The sequence below is a fragment of the Adiantum capillus-veneris genome, chromosome 1, assembly GCF_014529385.1.
Source record: "Adiantum capillus-veneris isolate H3 chromosome 1, ASM1452938v2, whole genome shotgun sequence".
Classification (NCBI taxonomy): Eukaryota; Viridiplantae; Streptophyta; class Polypodiopsida; order Polypodiales; family Pteridaceae; genus Adiantum; species Adiantum capillus-veneris.
This window is the reverse complement of record NC_140931.1, coordinates 7,910,506-7,924,357: the sequence shown is the minus strand read 5'-3', so window position 1 is coordinate 7,924,357 and position 13,852 is coordinate 7,910,506. Positions and strand designations below refer to the sequence as shown.

Sequence of the window (13,852 nt, the reverse complement as noted above, 5' to 3'; positions counted from 1 at the left end):
ATATCTTGAAGCATTTAATACGATTGTTGAAAAAAAAAAGAGAGTGAGAATCTCCTGAGATGCGAGGCTGGAGTAAATTCACCGAGGCAGGGCTGCGAAGTGGCATTGAAGGCGGGGGAGAAGCCGGACGGACGGCAGGACTGCTAGGTGGCAGTGAAGGCGGGGCAGACCGCGTGGCTCATGAGGACGCAGGCACAGAACTGTCCTGTGTTAACGCTTTTTTTATTTAAATTTTGAGATGGTGTAGCACAATAGCGTGGGCGATTCGTTCGCTTTGAGAGCTACTCTAAAGTGGTGACTGCCGACCTGCGCGTGTTCGAAACTGGTTGCTTCCTTTTGGAGAGTGAAGGTATGCTGGAGTTGGGAGGAATCTCCGAAAGAATTGAATAAATCTAAGGGAGAGTGAGTAGGAGCTTAGCGATTACAATTAAATAGTAGCCATCTGGTCATTTTGTACACATTGACAATGTGCTCTCTCCTTGAACACCGAAGGTTATGCACACACAACAGACTTTTGTACATGCTTGGGAGACACTTGCCAGAAAGCTGTCATGGTAGAATATCTTTCTGGTGTGTTTTTTCATTTCAACCTATACCTAACCTTAGCTGCAACCTGCTCTCCCAGCTTATCACTCGGCATGTAAAGAGCTCATCAGTTCAGCATCGTACACCACCCCAAAATTGAATTATCATCAGAACACAAAGCCCTGTACAAAAACTCATAAAAACTGAGCATGCAGACCAAGTCTCCAGCAGTTATGCTTTCCACTCAATACCAATCAAGGTTGCAGCTCTCCTGGAATTCCACAATGAGAATATGGAGGAAGAGAATCTAGTCATCATCCATGAGAAACACCATAGGAGGCACCAGCTCTTAAATAGTTATGACATTCTTGTATGGGGCCTTTTTTGAGGTTCAGAGAAAGCAGGAAAGTTTAAAATGGCAAATGAAGTGACCACCTCCACCTGTAGTGTGAATGTAGCATGACTCAAATGCTCTGCCTCGAGGTGTGAAATATCATGACCTTAGTTTTCCCAAGGTTCACTGTGAGACCCCTCTCTGTGCAAAAAGCATATAGAGCCTGTAGATGTCGCTACAGTCTTCCTAGAGACTCAGAAACCAGTATGCCTTCATTAGCATATAGCAAAATATGAACCAATTTCACCTCCACTTACTATACAGGTCAGCCATCTCTCTCATCAATGTAGATCCCGAACAGGGTGGGGGAGAGTGGGCAGCCTTGCTTCACACCAATGCTGCTAGCCCTCATGGCATCTGACTCTCCCCAAAACATCTCAAGGTTAATGCATAATCTATACTAGAGAAAGCTCTCCTAAAGCCTCCGTGCTTCTAAGCCCTCACGCTTTGCACGAGCTCAGCTCTGCCTCAGGCACTGCTCTGTAGAGAGGTTGGCCAAGATATGGCCAACTGTGGTAGTCCTGTAGTTGCTCAGATCGAGCATGTCACATGTCCCATGCTGGATTCGGCACAATGGTGTCCATAGTCCGCTGATAGATCCTCTAATCATAGTTCTTTCCATACACACATGGTATTTTTTCCAATATTTGCAAACATAGGAAAAAGGTAAGTATAATATTGCATATCATACTCCACTTACAGTTTTTAAAGTCTTCGTAGGCCCAACTTTGAGGTGCTTTTGTTAGAGACTATGGACGATTAATTAGACTAGCATTCATAGATACCTAGATGGATCCAGGATAAGCCCAGAATAACCTTTAGAGGAAAGTGCACGTAGCATCATGGTAGCCATCCACAAGACAATCTGAAGGTTAGCTCCATCATGCATAGTATTGACTAAATAATACGCCATCCCCACTAACGTCGGCAGTGCCCAATAGTGGATGTAGACCTGGGTACCACCATATACTCCCACACAGACATCACACACTCACGAGCGTACATGATCAGGGAGTACTCAATTGACACAACGATGTAGAAACAAAGTAACCCTAGCTTTGCATTAGGAGATGAAAGCGTGTACAAGCATTCTCCTTATAATCGGCAAGCCACTCGCGAGGTGGTAAACTCACTACAAGAATCACCAAACTGAACCGAAACAGCAAACACTTGAACGTGAACGAGAGAACACTCGATGGTACACAAGAGACTCTTGGTAACTTGAACCGCAGTTCAAAACTTCAATGCAAGGACAAAGTCAGGCTCAAGAGCCAACGGTTCTTCCAACAACAACAAGAAGCAAAAGGGTAAGAAGAAAGGCAACAATAACAAGAAGAAGAAGAAGACGGATGCTGAGAAGGAAGCTTTGAAAGCGAAGCGGCATTGCAACAATTGTGGAGAGAAAGGAGAGAAAGGCCATTATTGGTAGAAGTGTCCAAAGCCGGTTGGTGTAATATTTTAGCTACTGCTACAGATAATAAGAAAATGATTTCTATGCACACAGAATGAATTTATGAACTCATGAATTTATTAGTACCAATTAGTTATTTAAAATAGAACGGGTAAATTTTTCCAGTGTAATCTGGATTTATCCGTGTCCGGATAGTATGATAAGTAGAGCACTAGACGGACGCAGTGCAGAACAGCTCAGAACAAGCGCGTGAATAAGATGTGGTCCTTGGTGGGCTCAGAAAAGTCATAATTAAATATTTTCACTGTGGCCGCCCATGCAAGTGGCCGGCACATAGTGCAAATACGCCACGGCGCGAGTAGACAGGCTGAATCGATAGAGGCATGAAACGAACGAGCTAGTTATGCTCCAGTTCGGTCAAAAAACCGGGTTTTTATGGCCATTGCTCACTCCTCCCCCCTCCTCCCGTGCTGTCCAACCTACCTGCACGCCAACTGCTGTTGCACGCTACCCTGCCTGCGCACCCCCCCCCCCCCCCCCCCCCCCCCACACTGCTTGAGAACTGTCTTCAGAGCACCAGCATTCGTGCCTTCGCCTCTGCCGTTCACCTTCGCCCTCCCTTCTATCAGCAGCAGACACAGAATGACGGCCCCTGCTCCACCTCAGAGGGACTCTACAGAAGCCCCCTCGCCCGACAAAGCAGAGCCGACCCTTCGACTTGCTCTCTCGCCAAAAGAGCAAGCGAGCTTGATTACCAAGGTGGAACGCTTGCAAGCCACCTCGGTCATCTGCAAGAACATTGGTACTCGACTTAGTCGCGGTGAGGTTTGGGATTTGCTTCAGGCCAGTCTCGTCTCCGATGTGGGCAAGATCACCGATGTCCAAATCCTCGAGAGAGGATACTACCAAGGTAGAGTTCGAGTCTCAAGAGATGACGACCAAGGTGATATCGATGAGCCCGCTCGGTATCCGAGCAGCTCGAGCTTACTACAGACAATGGCCTGAGCAGAGAGCACCTCCCTTTACTTCCCAAATTGGTTCCATAATTGGGACGGTTCTGGAGTCACCACGCACTGCAGCTTCAGTTGTGGCCAAGGCCGCAGGTTTGCCTACTGTGCGGGTTCTTGTTCGAGACATACTCACTTCTGAAGGTGATACTGCTACCTCGTGTGAGTGGGGGTTGGATCAGACAAAGTGTGGAGTATTCGGGTCTCTCAAATCGGTTCTTCATTTGCAGACAAATGGGCCATCTGGCAAAGGCCTGTCCTCGTAGGAGATCTCGACCCACAGCGCATGAGCAGCCTCCCAAGGTTGAGCATGACCAACAGTCAAATACTCAGGACACGCAGGTTGGTACCTCGACAGAGGCCAACGATCAGACAACAGACGGTTGGCAGCAGGCGCATGGCTGCCGTTGACAGGGACGGGCTCGTCACACTGCTCCCCTTGGTGGCCAACCTCCTGCAGCTCAGCAGCATTGGGTTCCGACAGGGAACCATTTTGACCCCCTTCAACAGGACCCCCCCCTGAGGAGGCTCCACCCACTTCAGCTTCGCCGCCTCCATCTCCTCCTCCCTCAGACGTCGCTGCTCCGCCTCCTCCACCCCCTCCACCTCCTCCACCTTCACCCCCACCTCCCGCTCCTCCTCCCTCCCCGGTCAGATCATCAGCCTCATCTTCTGACCCCTCCCACACTCCTCAAACGCAAGGGACTAGACACATGTCTGCAGCGAGGCGTTCTCTTGGTAGTGCTTTCGCTTTGAACCGCGTGGCTCGGGAGGGACAGCCCCATCTGAGGCTGCCACTCCTGGCTCATACTTCTCCTTTTGCAGCAGTTCCTCGGGGTTTGACTAGCTTTGACATTCGTAGACAATGGGACTTCTTCGACTACAGCTTCACACGATTCCTAGGTGATTCTTCTCTCGACTTGGAGGAGGCTTGCTTTCAAGTCCACGTCCTCTTTCTCGCAGCTCGAGGCACTAAGGCTCTCGACACAGCGGTAGGTTTCTCCTTTCCGCTATGAGGCAAGGATCCTACGGAGTGGACCCTGCACACAGTTCTTGACTGGCTCCAGATCCACGCCACTAAGTTCTCACACCACACAAGGGACCTAGGGGTGACAGGTTTGGTACAGACACTTTGGCCTTTAGCCAAGTTCGGCGTGACGCCGCTGGCTGCAGCAGGTCGCAGGCACACTGTGATGCATTTGTTTACTGACACTCAGAGCCCTCCTTGCTATGTATATTCGGCGTGACGCCGCTGGCTGCAGCAGGTCGCAGGCACACTGTGATGCATTTGTTTACTGACACTCAGATCCCTCCTTGCTATGTATATGTACATGAGGATTCTTGGACAGAGGATGTAGCCTTACACGCTGCACGCTCGGCCTGGGCCTGGGTGGGACAGTCACTCTAGACTCGCTTGCCTAGAGGTCGCTCGGATGCGGATTACTCCCCATCCAAACCGGCCTCAAAGATAGCGAGGTTGGTTGTTGTTGCAGCATTTGTTTTTCTCACTGACTCCATAAGGATCGTCTCATGGAATGTGCAGGTATTAGGAGGGCCCGAGTTTCAGCGTCAGAGGGATCGGTTGCATCAGGAGCTTCAGCGTTGCCTTGTGGGTGGTGGGATTGATATTCTTATGCTACAGGAGCATCATCTGTGTGTGAGCCGCATAGACGAGATTTTGCGTGGTCGTTATGAGACGTTTTGGTCAGCTGCATTTGGACCTGGAGGTATCCAAGGAGGGGTATGTATGTCTATTGCGGATTCTTTGCAGCAGGCCATTGTGGGCACAGGTATTATTGTGCCAGGCAGAGCTCGGTCGATTACTATGCAGGTTCAGGGTTGCCTCATGGGTTTCCTGAACATATATGCGCCCAATGTGGTAAGTGCACGAGCAGAGTTTTGGTCTCAGATTGTTGAGTCTCTGTCGCATGCAGAGCAGTGGTGTGTTGGGGGAGACTTCAACATGTTGGAGGACCCCTCTGACAGAATTGGAGGAAGCCATGCTACGGTGCACAGGGCTGAGTTGGCAGCTTGGGAGCGGTTATGTATGACTATGAGGGTTTATGATGTTTGGCAGCACTCAGACTTTGTGAGACCGCCATACAACTTGCCTTTCTTTCGCTTTGATCACAGAGTAGGAGGAGTGAATCTATCTCGGATAGATCGCTTCTACGCCAGTGACCACATTTGTCACATGGGCGATCTGTTGGCATCCTTGCAGGGACCATGCGCCAGTGATTCTCACAGTGACAGACAGACATAGGAGGGGGGGCGAGGTGACGATATGCATCCTCGAGCGGATCTTGCTGGATCCAAAGCTTAGAGAGCGAGTGGAGGCACTTTGGTCGGAGAGTCTGGACACGCAAGACACCCTTGCTGGTAGAGTGGCCTCTAGCTGGCAGAGCTCAGTCGCTTCTTCCTTCATGAGTCCGCAGCCTGTTTGGTTGCAGCCAGGGAGGATGAGAAGCGTCTTCGACGGGGCGTTGCTTCCTTACAGAGGATGCACAGACAGCCCATGGTTGGAGGAGCACATGCAGAAGGCTAGGCAGGAGCTGACTAGCATTGAGGAGCGACGCCATGAGTTTGCCTTCCATCGACACGCATCTCAATGGACCCAAGTGGGTGGCTGAGTTACTGAGGAATTTTTTGAGACAGTGGGGCCACGTCATGCGCACACCAATGTTAGTCAGTTGAGAAGACCTGACGGATTAGTGGCCTCACAGCCTGTGGATATGCGTGCAGTTGCTATTGACTTCTACCGTACTTTCTTGTCAGCTAAGCCTCAATCAGAGCGCCAGGATGCATGCAGCAAGCGGGTTTGGGCACAAATGCCTTGCCTCGTTACCGAGGATATGCGACAGAGACTCGAGCTTCCTCTCAAGCTAGAGGAGCTCCATGAGGCCCTCTGAGCACTCCCCCGTGGTAGTTGTCCAAGGGAGGATGGTTTGACCCCATCTTTTTCTTAAGAGTACTGAGACTTGCTTGGTTCAAATCTTTGCAGCGCATTTCAGTCCGTTTTGCACACTAGCGAGATGCCTGACAGCATAAGTGAGGGTTTGATATACATGATTCTGAAGGAGGGAGGCTCTTTGGATGAGATTCGGCAGTGGAGACCCATTACCATCCTCAATTTATCCTACAAAATTCTAGCAAAGGCTCTGAGTTTGAGGATTCAGCCACTACTAGAGAGCGTTATACATGGGACTCAGACAGGTTTTGTCAAGGAGCGCAGTATCCTAACATCTTCACTTTTTGGGAGGCATCTGCCCTTGCGCGTCTCCCAGGAGAGGATTTGGTGATACTCCTCGACTTTGAGAAGGCCTACGACAGAGTTGATTGGGACTTCCTGGAGGGCACTCTACGCAGGATGGGTTTCACAGATGCTTGGATTAGAGGTGTGTCAGCTCTCTACAGGCGTGCGCACAGTCAGGTGCTCTTGGCAAGGGGGCCGAGTGGAGCGCTTCTTATGCACGCCTTCGATCGGGCAGGGTTGCCCTCTTGCCCCCTTCCTCTTTCTGTTCTATGCTGAGGCGATGAGCAGATTCTTAACTTCTCAGCAAGTTGGCCGCCTGGCCTTGAGCTCCCTATTAGGACAGATGAGCTTCTTGATGTTGTGTTTGCCGATGACTCAGCCTTGTACTTGGAGGGCCAAGAGGTCAATTTGCACAGGTGTCAGCAGGCTCTTAAGGTGTTCTGAGGGCATCAGGTGCTCTGATCAAGTGGAAGAAGACAGTTGCTTTCTGGGTTGGCAGTGCTCCGACACCTGAGTGGTCGTCAGGTAAGGGTTTCATATGGATTCCCCCAGGGACTGCAGTTCGCTAATTGGGCTGTCAGGTTGGCTTGGACTTGTCTCCTGAGCAGCAGACTGCTCCTCTCCTCTTGTCCATCAAGAAGAAGTTGCTACACTGGAGTTCGGCACGGCTCTCTTTGGCAGGCAGAGTTGTAGTGACCAACCAGGTGTTTTTAGCTGCTATGTGGTACATTACATCTTGTTGGATCTTCTCGAGCTCTTGTATCAGCCAGTTGGAGAGGTTGATCAGGAATTTTCTTTGGTCAGGGCGTGACACTCCGTAAGCCCGGGCCAAAGTAGCCTGGCAGGTCATCACTCTACCATGTTCTCAAGGGGGGTTGGGGATTATAGACCCAGCACAACAGAGTAGAGCCCTTCTTGGGAATTTTGTTGTTAAGAGGACTGCTTCTAGGGGAGGAGCCCTGGAAGGAGTTGTTGCTTCAGTGGCTGAGAGCTCGAGTGCCTCATGCAGGAGGCCCTTGGAGTCCATCCATCAGGTGGATCTTTACAGAGATGCGCAGAGTTGGTCTGAGCAAGAGACTGGTGGATCGATTTGTCGCGAGCCTGCTGCGCTCTTGGGAGCAGCTGCGGAGTGGCCTGGAGCAGCACGAGCCCACGTGCATGGAGGAGCGCTTGAGACAGCCCCTTGTTTGAAACCCAATGGTTATCACTTAGAGAGGCCACTTGGTTGGTAGTAGGCCTCATGTTTCTTGGGGTCCTATGGCAGGGGGTCCAGCACGCACTTTAGGCGACTGGCTTCAATTTTCACGTTTGCCAGAGGAGGTACAGAGCATCTAGCTTCAGGGCATCAGAGGGGTGCAGAGCATGTAGTTGAGTGGCTCACTCCTCTAGAGACAACAGCCCCCAGATGGATGGGGTCCTTACGCGACTGGAGGTCCTCATTGCAGTTCGCGCTTGCTCAGAGTCCATACCCTCCATGTTCTTTGAGATCCAAGGCGAGGGTCGACTACTGAGTGTCTCAGTAGAGGCTCCACAAGTTGCGGAGTGATGTTTTCAGAGTATACGAGTAGTAGGCATCTATGGGAAGACTTGTGTCATAGATCCTGACCCAGCAAGTCTTAGAGTCAGGCCACTGGAGGCTTTGGGCTTGGGAGAGATGCCCTCTGGCACGAGTGCAGTGGGACCCTGGAGAGTGGTTTTGGAGAGACCCCTTCTCTTCAATCAACCACCCTGGGATCCCTTTCTTTCAGTACATTGTTCGACACGGGCGTCACATACTGGCAGCACAAAGAGAGGCTCGTCCTGCTGCAGCACTTCATTGGCAGGAGGAGGGGTTCACAGCTCAGTTCTTGTCAGGCTTTTGGGTACGGTTGTGGGACTCCAGACAACCGAGGCGAGCCGCTTTGTTCCGGTGGCTAGTTGCACACAGAGCTACAGTAGTAGGGAGTTGGCTAGTGCACACTGGCTTTTTGACAGCCTGTGCAACTTGTGGTCACCCTTTGGAGAGTCAGCGACACTGTCTGTGGGACTGCCCCATGGCACAGGTTTGGCTTCGGGTTCTTCAGCTGATGCCGGCTCTCTCCACAACCCGGTAGTACCCTTGGGGTGCTGCAGCTTGGTCGACACTCACGGGCCCTGCGCTCCAGTTTGAGTTGGCTTCCACTAGCAGGATGATAGTGATCCAGCGGGGTTGACCTACACTCCAGCTAGCCACAGAGCTTACCAACGAGAGAGAGGTGTGTTGGGAGCTCATTTGCGGCCTGACACTCTCGTTCATTTGGCGGGCCCGCTGCTTTCGCATCTTCGAGGCTCCTCCTGTCCCCCCGGCAAAGACTGTTCGGGATTTTTGGTTGGAGCTGATTCACACTCTCACGGGCCAGTTCGAGACTCCAAAGCAGCTCCGATCGCATGCAGGGCCTTTTTCCACCATGGTCCAGGGGACACCTAGATGGCACTACCGTCCACCTATGTGGCTTTTTCCTCCTCCCATTTCTTGATTTAGCCCATTGTACATAATCTGTTTTTTTTCATTGAGAGAGTCTCCCGTTGCTATTGTTGTAGCCCTCTCTAGCAGAGATGGTTGTAGCCCTATGGGCAGCTTTATTAACTATTGGAAGGATCTCTTTCTCGGAAAAAAAAAAAGGAGAGATGGTCCTTGGTTGAACAATACTCGTCATGGCAGGACCAGCAAAAGAGCTTGAGCGGCTCAAGCAACGAACGGCAAAATTGCACCCCGCTCTCGCTCAATCACAAGTGCAGGAAGTGCTTAAGACCCTTGAAAAAGGGAAAGTCAAGATGGTGGTCATCTACCTCAGAATCCCCCAACGCCAACTCACGGAATACCTCAGATTGGGGCTCCAACATGGTCTCAGAGGGACCCTACACTAGGAACCTCCCGACAACATGAAGAAGAAGAAGAAATCCCTTTGCCGACTTATTCGCTAAATTACTCTTTCATAAAGAACCTAGACAATATCATTCTGATGAGAAACTTGAGCTACCCCCATACGAAGCTATAGATCAACCACCAAAAGCAGAAAAGCAAGACAAGGGATATAAGAAGAGTCGGTATAGAATTCCGGTGAACAAGGATTCCAAAGCCTTCACCAAGAAGCAGTCCCGATAACACAAGTGACAAGAAGAAGAAGAAGATGTTCAAAACTAGAGATAAAGATGTTAAATTCGAATGTTACAATGGAAAGAGGATCGATACGAAGGCTCTCGCTTTTATTCGACAATTCAAGGTGGCCTTTGCAGAAGGTAATTTCTCAGAGCGCTCAAACTACGCCATGTTAGCATATATCTGAAAGACAGCTAGCAACTCGTGGGCTTACCACAATTCTGGAAAAACCCAAACCGAAAGACTGGGAGGAGTTCAAAAGGGAGTTTTATGCTGTGTTCCTTCCTCCCGACTTTGCTGATGATGTGAAGAAAGAATGGGATTGGCTCTCCCACAGAGAGCATGAAGTTGTGTCCGACTATGTCTACAAATTTTGGGCGGTCCTCCTTAAAGTTACTCTGTTCATGAAAGTTTCTGATGAAGAGAAGATGCGCAAGTTTGAAGCTGGACTCCAACCAGTACTTTAGAAAAGTATGAAACGTTATCCCCAAAACACTCTTCAAATTATGATGCAATCCGCCCTGATAGCCAATAACTTGCATTCGAAAGGAGCTCCTCGTAAACAAGATTTTAGTTTCTTTCATGCAAAGCAGAAGGCTCCCACTACTGAGGCAGAAACCTCCACTCGAAAGCGGCCTTCATGTCATAGACTTGGACACCCCAAGTCGGGAATCTAGCATGTCACATAAGAGAATCACTTAAAATACTTCACAACTTTATCACACTTTAATAATCTGATGTCGATTTTACTAATTCATATTGCGATCACGTCCATGGATTCCGTTTTGATCTAGGACCATGATTCCTGGCAACGTATTTAGCAATCGCACCTAGATCTATCCCAAATCTCGCTGATGTCGGATTAGCTAATCCCATATTGCGATCATGTCCATAAATTTATGAGACCAAAATGCTGCAATCATTTAGTTAATCATTCCATCTACACTCGAGCACTGTCATGTGCGAGTAATCATTTCCGGGGATCCCAATCCATCAATCAGACACTAAGTTCATACCGAACAGAGCGTTTCAATCATTCAATTCTACCTTTGTGGCCATCTCATCCCGCAGGAACTCTTGATGCACTCACAACAATTCCATTGAATCATTCATGATTCTTTTCATTGTCAGATTCATTTTGGAGCTGTTATTGCTCCGAATTCATCATCGTCCCATTCTCAAGCCCGTTATCTACACACAATCTTCCATAAAACATTAGTTTCATACATAAATCAAAGTCACCTTCAAAAAGTCCTATTTCATAAATTTATAAAGCAAAATCCATAATTTTCTATCTAATATCTCTTCTGGAAAGAGTATCTCCTCGCCCCGTTCTATTTTCGATCTATCAGCCATCCTTATTCTTGTGTCTTTCTGGGGCACCGTGCAAAGATATGTCCTTGTTCTCCACATTCAAAACACTTTCCCGCTTCAAAACATTCATCTCTTTGTTCTTCTCTCAGTCGAGATCGTGTCTCTCTCTGTCGTCTGCTTCTGTTTTTGAAGGTTCATATGGTGGATAAGTCAAGTTACCAAAATGTATAGCAAATCCCCGCTCATCATGTCCCATTAATTGTTGTATAGACTCGGACTAAGTTCTGCTCAAGACAATAGCCTCGGATCTCTTTGAGAAGTCCACAACAAAACCGCTCGATTTGCTACTTGAAATTGACCTTCTTAAAGGATGAATCAGGTAAGAAAACATCCCAAAATCTCTCACAGTAAGTATTCAAAGGCTCTGCCTTGACCATCCAAAAATGATTCCAGTCAGTATTCACATTCTGTTCGTATTCTTGAGTGAACCACGAAGAGACAAAGAGTCTCTTAAACTTCAGCCACTTGGTCGCTGCTTCTTTTCTTAACAAAAGAGTGGACCACCATTTCCGTGCATTGCCTTTCAAAAAGGATGCTACCCGTCTTATCTTGGAGTGCTCTGTATAGCAACCTCCAGAAAATGCTATATCAAATTGTAGGATAAAGGCTAATACCTTGGGAGCATCTCGAAACCCTGAAAAGTATTCAAACTTTACGGCACATCCACCCTCTTTGAATTCCTTGGTCTTGTTGCCCTTGTCTTCGAGAAAATCATATTGATTAGCTCTATAAAAGTACTCCCTTTTTTAGTAAAACGTATGGTCCCTTCGTCGTTTCTTGTCCTTTTTGTCCTCATCACTCGAGTCATAAGAGGATGAGTTGTCTGAGCTGTCAGAAGACGATGAGGTCAGAAGAAGATGAGGACGAACTCAACAATCCTTCAAAACGTACATGCTTCTTCTGTTTTCTTGCATTCACAAAAGAGGATTTTCGGCCCAAGTAACCAAGGAAGTCAGTTCCCTTGTTGTGTTTCTTTAGTTGCTTCTTCTTTATCCCCAACAATTAGTTGACTCGTCTTTCAATCACATCCTCAAGTTCTGTCACGTGACACATCCAACCCTATGTGTCCGTGGACAAGCTACAGCATGATCAGGGTTCAGTTCAGTCAAGTCGGTCTAGATTTAGAAGTGATCTGGCACTTTTGTGAGTCTATTCTTAGACCGTGCATGCCCAGTCACTTAGTGTAGATGCATATCCTTTGGTTGCACACAGCATGATCATAAGAATTCCCATCAGAATACATTAGAATCAGTTAGGGGAATTTTGCAGTGCAATTAGCCTATTTTCCCTATTTTTGGTATTTTTCACTTATTATTTTTAAGTGACTTTCCAATAAAAGTAGGTAGGGCAATTTTGCTAAGTTTGTATAAAAGCAAAATACAGCTAGCACCATTTGGCAGAAGAGGCAGCAAGAGCTTCCCGCTCAACAGGCACCTTCTCAGCAGGAACCCCCATCAGCACCCTTGGCCTTTTTGGTCTCCATCCTCGCCATAGACTTCAGCCCCAGCGTTTTGGTATTCACCAACACCATCCTCTGCCTGGCGTTTTCCAGTTCCCATGATCGCCACCAATCCCCCAGGTTCAGCGTTTTTACTAACGCTAGCAGACCAGTCCAGCGTTTTCATTTTCAGCCTGTTTTGAAGCAAATGCAGCAGCGTTTTCAGCCTTCAGATCAGCAACAGATTCAGCCCTAAATGATTGCAGAAGATCTCCATTTTCAGCCATAGAAAACGCAGCCAAAACAGTCATTTTCAGCCACCGAAACAGCCCCGAAATTCAGCAGTAGAAAGATTGCAGATTTCAACCCTTAGGTCGACTTCGTCATCACCGTCGTCGTCATCGGCATAGCCCCAAGTTGCATCAGTCCATTGCATACGCATTGTACCACTTTGTGCAATCATAAGTAGACCACTCTCGCCGACGAGAGTGGGGCCTTCGGAGGAGGGTTTTACAACGTCTCTGGTGTCGTATCTCTCTTCTCTCTCTATCTCTCAATCTCATTCACTTGCACGCACAGTGTCCATTCACTTTGTTGTGATCATAGCACTTTCCATTAAGAACGGAAGGCTCTCCCTTCCATAAGAACTAAAAGGAACCTTGAGCACAGTTCGGAGCACTCATCTTGAGCAAAGCGCAAACAATCATTCCGCTGCACCTAACATGCAGTGTTCTGTATCACTCAAGGAAGGAACCACAAGAATTTGTTTGCTTGTTGAGGTCGCACAAACCCAAGTTCGCTTGGGCGTGTCGATTCCTAATCGTGTTTTGTTGAAGAGTGACAAGAATCCCAAGAAAGAAGGGCTTGTCCAGTCTCCCCTTGTGTCTCTTTTCACTCATTGAGAGCGGACCGTGCACTTAGCGCCGGCCAATCGACATGAGGTGGCAAGGGGTGCGCCCGCAGAAAGGAGTAGAACTCGGGTGAAGAGAAGATCCTTCTCAAACGCGGTTTGCAAGCGAAAGAAAACCTCAAGAACCTCACGACCCTCAAGAACTCAAGAACCTCAAGAACCGTGTAAGGTGCAGCAGAATGAATGTTGTATTTTCTCAAGATTAGTGATCTTTATTGCTCAAGGTTCCTTTTCGTTCTTTAGGGAAAGAGAGCTTTCCGCCTTGTAGAGTGTTGTGGTCACGAACAAAGTGAGTGGATATTGTGCGTGCAAGTGAATGAGACTGAGAGAAGGAGAGAGAAGAGATACGACACCGAGAGGTTGTAAAACCCTCCTCCGAAGGCCCCACTCTCGTCGGCGAGAGTGGTCTACTTTGATTGCAC

At 48.5% G+C, this 13,852-nt stretch overlaps 1 protein-coding gene across 2 annotated transcripts in view; it reads right to left on the bottom strand.

Moving 5' to 3' along the window:
* Positions 1-13,852, bottom strand: part of LOC147464270 (transducin family protein / WD-40 repeat family protein) — an 80,375-nt gene that overhangs the window by 42,452 nt on the left and 24,071 nt on the right. The gene's annotated exons all lie outside the window — the stretch shown is intronic.